This window comes from Mytilus galloprovincialis, chromosome 14 (assembly GCF_965363235.1).
Source record: "Mytilus galloprovincialis chromosome 14, xbMytGall1.hap1.1, whole genome shotgun sequence".
Classification (NCBI taxonomy): Eukaryota; Metazoa; Mollusca; class Bivalvia; order Mytilida; family Mytilidae; genus Mytilus; species Mytilus galloprovincialis.
In genome coordinates, this window is record NC_134851.1 from 57,996,647 (window position 1) to 58,003,733 (window position 7,087).

At 33.9% G+C, this 7,087-nt stretch overlaps 1 long non-coding RNA gene across 1 annotated transcript; it reads right to left on the minus strand.

Annotated features, from left to right (window-relative positions):
• Nucleotides 1–1,070: 1,070 nt before the first annotated feature.
• LOC143059264 (uncharacterized) lies at nucleotides 1,071–6,792 on the minus strand. Its single transcript, XR_012973457.1, has 4 exons — nucleotides 5,585–6,792; nucleotides 4,094–4,571; nucleotides 3,723–3,778; nucleotides 1,071–1,910 (listed from the first exon to the last, which is right to left on the minus strand). It is a non-coding gene; the product is annotated as an uncharacterized LOC143059264 (long non-coding RNA).
• Nucleotides 6,793–7,087: the final 295 nt, after the last annotated feature.

Sequence of the window (7,087 nt, forward strand, 5' to 3'; positions counted from 1 at the left end):
CCAGGCACTTCATATATGAGAAACAGGCTATATATGCTCCAATTTTACTTTTCTGTATAATTCAAAATTATCAGTAAATTGTGTGTTCTACAAGGATCACCAGTCCTTAACCTTTAATCTGATAACTTAAGGTGGTACCTAACACTTACTCTGTAAAATCAGATAAACGTTTTAATCACATTGTACTGTTAAGGAAATATAAAGCTTCTCAATGATCAAAATTAGTGTTTGTCAAACTGCTATATATCCGACCAATTTTTTCCGAGAAAGCGATTGGTTCAAGTTTGTTGAAATTTTTATATTGTTTTCAAAGGGTTAAAGTAAATATTGTGTCAAACGAGCCAAATTAATTTTATTCAAGGTGTTGGGTACCACCTTAAATACTAAAATATATGCTACAAAGTTTAAGATTTACAACTGTGCGTAGGAGCTATTTTGTTTTGAATATGTACTACTTTCCAGTATGTTCTTTTTCGACCGGACCCGATATGGTGGTTACATCTTACAAAGTCTATCCAAATTATATGTGCAAATACTTCCGCTTAAGCTGCAGTGAGGTCAGAGTTTTTTGCGCAGTGTTGAGGTCTCACTGTGACTTTGAGATGAAGAACAACAATAAAAGCGCTGTTCCTTAGCTTTTTGTATGTTTTTTGTTGTTGTGAATTTACTGATTTTGTGTCATGGATGGATACCCCATATCCTTTGTGTTTTTCTATTATAGATATAAGACGATGTGGTAGTGAGACAACTCTTCATCCAAGTCACAATTTGTAAAAGTATTAAACCAACATGGAATGGAGCCTTGGCTCACATCGAAAAGCACGCTAAAAAGGACCCCAAAAATTACATGAGTTATAAATTTTGAAATTATAACAAAACTTGTAAACACACTGTCTATTTACATATATGGACTATAACATTTTAAGTTGTGACAAAGCTACTTCACACGCTGTCTACATAAAACCATAAACACACTGAAATTATTGAAAAAAAACATTGCAAGATCTAGAAAAAACATACATGCATGTTTGATTTCAATAGTAGTTGAACTCATCATTTGATTTAACGAGAGTACCACGAGATAAATAAATAGTTGTGCAAGAACTACTGAACCTGATATACTCTCGGACAAAAAGTAAATCGATTTTATTATATGTAACCACACTCGATTTACATTTGAATAAATGCGGACGGATACATTAACATAACAATATAAACCGAACACTGTTCCCACCGTGGCATTACTAAACAAGAAAAGACTTCCCCACTCACAATGACTCTTTTTCAGCGTTGGATGCTGATGCTGCTTTTACTAATGATAGATGGTTGTCCAGTGACAAGTCAAATGCCTATTCAGAACGAAACGTTCAGAAAGAAAATGAGATATGAATATGAACCATGTTTCGTACTACACACAGAGCTGACTTTTTACGACCTTGTTCACACAGTAACAGTCCCTTTTACCCTTCTTTGACATATTATTCACACTATTCTTTACTCCTACTTCTGTATGCCTCGTGCTCTGGGTTGGGATTGTTGGGACAACACATCCCAATTTACAAGTGCAAGGTTTGACTCGGCCAGGCAACAAACCTTTAAACTCCTTTACCCGAGGAAGGCACTTAACATAAGACACCTGTAGGGTTACTATGATGCTGTCGTGAAATGAAATCCACAAATATAATTATAATACAAAATCTATTCAGACAAACACACTGTTTCATCTGCTTTGGTCCTTTCATGTGCATATTGTCATTTCTTGATATGAATAGAAAGGAAAGCCACGAACAAACAGTCAGGTAAACAAAATTCATCATATACTAGACACAATTATGTAATATGTATATTATTTATCTCATGTATAAACGTATATCTTCCACAAAAAGTTCTTGCAACTGCAAACAAAACATCTAAAAATAGAAAATAAACTTAACAATGCGAATTTTTCCAATCTTCGAGTTTTTGAAGATTTTGCCGTAATATATATGTAATTCATAATACATGTAATACATATTACCCTTTCGAACGTCTTTATTGATGAAATGTGCATGGACCAGTCTGGTAACTTCATTTGATAGTTAGATTGTTATTAAGGTCATGTGAATGTTTTCAAGTTACTGGTATGTGTTATTCCTTTATTTGGAAGGTTCTAATAAATAAATTATACGCAAACTATATACAAAACTAGTCTAATAGATATAGGAAGATGTGGTGTGAGTGCCAATGAGACAACTCTCCATCCAAATAACAATTTAAAAATTAAACCATTATAGGTTAAAGTACGGCCTTAATACACGGAGCCTTGGCTCACACCGAACAACAAGCTATAAAGGGCCCCAAAATTACTAGTGTAAAACAATTCAAACGGGAAAACCAACGGTCTAAGTCTTAACATTTCGATATAAACCATTTTTTAAATGTATATGCACGTACTTGTTTCCGGTGATAGCCCCTACCCATGAAAATTAAATTCATCCATTCAACTTAAGGATCCATATATCACAAAATGTTTTTTATAGTTTTATTAGTTTTATGCAAATGAAAAAAAAAAATGAATGTGTCTTTCAAAAGATTTTTAAAGATCGATAAAGATCTTTATATCACATTTATATAAACATTTCAGTAGCTCATTATGACTTGATATCCGTTATGAATAAGACACCTGAAACATATATATGACAGTGGGGTTTGTATTGCTCAGTCTTTATCTTTATTTTCATTTTTTCTGCTTGTCTTTTTTTTTTCTTGCCATGGCATTGTCATTTTGTTTTCGACTGATGGTATATATTTACTTTTCGTTCATTAGTTCATCATTTCGGGGTCTTTTGTACAATGTAGCTGTTTATGCATCATAGGCTTTACTCCTTATTGAAGGCCGTACGGTGACCTATATTTGTTCATTTCTGTGTCGTTTGGTCTTTTGATGGGAGTTGTCCCATTGGCAATTATACCACATCTTCTTTTTCATATTATGAGTTTGAATATCCCCTTGGTTTATTTCGCCTCTCCTTGACTTGGAATGTTTAATTATGCAGTCTCGTCCAATTATATTTGAATGGTTGCATCCGATGCCTGTAGAAGGAATAGTGTCTGCTCATTGACGAATCCTTACTGAGAGGCTGTTTTCCCTGAACTTCCATTCCATTATTATCCATGCGATATCAATTTACAACTAGTCACTTTGAAGACACGTCTATTTTTCATTAAAATATTATCGGTCATTATATGCATGAACTATATATTTGTAAATTGACTTAAGTTACCAGAATAAATCAAGTGATCAATACACATTACAGTCTCCCGTGACCTCTGAAACTAAATCCTTTTAGGATTTTTATTTGGGTTTAAATGCTCTATTTTCATTAATATGGTGTTTAAACGTTTTATTTTCAAGAACTACTCAAGGTTTTTTCAGTTGCCATGTTAAAAAAAAATGGTAGACTGTCTTTCTGTTTATTATATCGTCTTTTCAATGTTGCTGCTGATGGAATTTAAATCTTCGATGCGAGAGCCATTCAAGTACCAAATACATTGACTACAATATTTTAATAATACATCGTCGTGTAGAAAGCATTTTATGTTATACAGTTTATACTAAAAGCAATACGTTATCAAGTCTTGACAATTGAAATATTTATAAATAAATCGGAAAAAATTACTCTACGAAAATTTCTGTGAATCGATTTTTTTATATATAGGATAATGTATTAATGATAGCTTACCTTGTACGCTTAAACAGTGTTTCGAGTACATCGCCTTGCTGGTTTAAGAACTTTCACTAAAATTGAAATGTATAGGTCGCTCATAATTTGTGGAAACAAAGAGACCATGCAGACACTACTATTTCCGCTGGTGGTGAAAATGATCAATACAACAAATATGTATTTCTAATTTTGTTTTTGAACATGTTTAACTTGAAAAGGAAATACTACAAAATTAGAATAAATCGCGTTGCTTAATTCTCCAAGATAGAAAGTCAAAAGTCATGTGTAAACCTATTTGACCTTGGTTTTAAAAATGAGCTACTTTCACTACCCTTCTATCCTACAAACGCAATTGCCCTTTAGTATGTTGCTTACACACTTGAAATTACCTTTAGATTCTTTGATTTGAAAGGTTTGAAAGTCTCGTTTTCTTCCCAGGTACTGTTGGAGACCAAGAAGCCTCTCCTCATAAAACGTCGCAGGTGTAAGTCGAACATCGAACCTTTTTGCAAGGGCATTCAACTTTTTCCATCTGTCGGTGAACTCAAAAATTGACATTTCGAAGTGTGATGTATGTTGAAGCCTATTTCTGTTCAGCCGTATTCTTTCAATATCATCTCCAACATTTATTGCAACTAACTCACATGGCCAATTATCTCCGCCCCATCTCCCACGTGACGGAAGGTGTTGACCTAATCCTTGACGTCTTAATTCCCCATACAGATAAGTGATGTCACATTCATGTCTAGGTTTGGTGATTGGACATGCGCTTGAATGGGCAATATCATATAGGATGTCTGTAAGCACTTCCACCGATGCTTTGCTTACACGTATGAAATTCTGTTCTTCTTCTGAAACGGTGTCATTCTTGAAAAAAACATAATACTTATATGACATTTTACGCTGGCCAAAGTGCCTACCTTCTTAATAAATAAGCGTCAATTTTCTTAATATTTACACCTCAATGACTTTCAAATCGCTTAGTTATCTAAAGAGAGAGATACGAACGTGCTGAATTAGTAAAGTTATATTTGTATGAAGTCGTTCAGTTTCAATGCCTCATCTCTTAACCATAGCGTATGGATTATTAACCTCAAATGAAGACTTAATCAAGATCTGACATCAGTATGCAAGCAAAACTAGACGCATTTTGCACCTCCCTATAAAGTAGTAATATTGAAAACAATGCACATATCGAGACATCACAACTTGTTTTGTTGGCCAATTTTGAAAGTGCTGTAGAACCCATACAAACATCCTGGTGTTTTATTTTATTACACTGGTATAAAATTCATACGACGAGAAACTCGATTGCAAACTTATTTCTTCAAAACAGACTAGAGCTATGAAACAGTTTTATAAACACGATAAAGAGCAAAAACCTATACAAAGAAATGTATTTAAAGCGTTGTATTATTTTAAATATGCCTCGATTATCACTGAAGAATCAATTATGGTCGAAATGTGATTCTGGTGCAGACATATTGGTACCAATAATTGTATGTTCATACATCTTTTAATTCAACAATCGGCCTGAAGCGAGTAAAAAAACGGAAAAAAAACCAAAGAACGACGTTCATGAACGGTACTCAAACAATGAATATGCGAAATTTGAAAGGCGTGGAAAAGTGAATCTATGCAACTGAACAGCCAACATTGTAGTCTGTTTGGACGAATACAATATTATTGTTAGCTCCATTACTTGATTAGAAACGTCAACTGTATTCACACTTGTATCTATTGAAAATGTAATTTGTTATTAATTGATATTAACTTGATTAATATAAACTAGATAAGACAAAAATAGTGGAATTCTATCTTTCAACATTTAGATTGGAACACATGGTACAGTGAATTGACGTTAACTTAACGATATTTACCACTAACACATTCAGCATCCAATAGTGTTTGAATGGCAGGCACTGATGTATAGTGTTATGTTCTTTACACCAGTATTCTCTTGCTGGTCGAAGGCTTTCTAGGTTTATTCCCCCTTTGTTACTGGTCAAGGTGCCTTCTGGGCATTTTATCTTTATTTCGACCGTTTTCATTACATCATATTTCCTTTGAATAACAAACATATCGTCCTCAAGGAGGCATCTGATCATCTTACCAGTATTTTCCATTCCAGAACCCCATGTCCATATTTGAGCTTGAATACTGTTTTTGTGAAAACAAAGAAGTACCTTTTCACATCCAGTATCGTCAATATCAAACAGCGCCACATCTCTGTACAGTTCACCAACATAACCGGAGGAATTGTCGGAATCACTGGTTAGTTTGAAACGGCGAAGGAAATACACTACCACATGACAAAAAAACATTGACGGGAGAAAATCATAATCAAAGCAAACGATTGCAGATTTGGTAAAACCAATACATTTCTTACTAATTATATGCAACCCAGATGTCCGTATCATGCACGGAACGAGAAAATTAAAATCGTTGTTATACATGTCATATTTTTGGTCCAAAACATCTGCACGAACTAAGATGTCATATTTTTCCATCACGTTAAAGATATGTTTTTTGAACTCGGACAAAGAAAACTCTGTTTCTTTAAATAATAAGTCTATGAACTTCTTTTGTAAGAACCCAGTCTGTTCGTATAGTTGCCAATCCATATGTAAAAATTGTGCTTTAAACGATTTTGCGCCAACAACACAACGCAAAGCATTAGCAAACCACTGTGGACATATTATGACACTGTCACCAATATCTTCAAAAAAGATGATATTTCCGATATCATGATGTAATACTAAGAATGCAATGAGCTCTCTAGTTCTTGAAAGAGGAGAAAGAAGCGACTTATTAACCTCACAAAGCTCATCAACGGTCACCACTGTTTTCCCTTGGATTCGCAATTCATCTATTTTATTACTGAAAGGTATCCATTTTACTGGCACCTGTACGCCCCAATTTTCCTGTTGCTTTGCGATTGCAAATATATATTGCCGTAACTTTTCCATTTCGTCTTCAGAGGATTGCGTGTTCGATATAGCAAAAAAATTTCTTAAATGATCCTTCTGTCTGTCTGAACCTAATGACTTTACTAATGCCTCTCGGTAATCTTCAATATACTCTTGTACATTGCTCAGCTGAAAGAAAACAAAATATCCTGAGGTAATGACATTTTGAACTTGCTTTGGGACAATTACACACCAATACTTTACATTTATTGCGACATTTTCATTATTGCAAAATCTCGTTGGGATAGTTATTGCAAAATAAAACCTCGCATTTTAAATTTTAATGGCATACACCATTTCCTGAAATTGCAATACTTAATCATGTTAATTTGGCAAGTGCTTCCATTGTTCAAGAACCTTAATAATAAATGTACAAACACATTTCTGAATATACAGTATAAAGGATTTCATTTT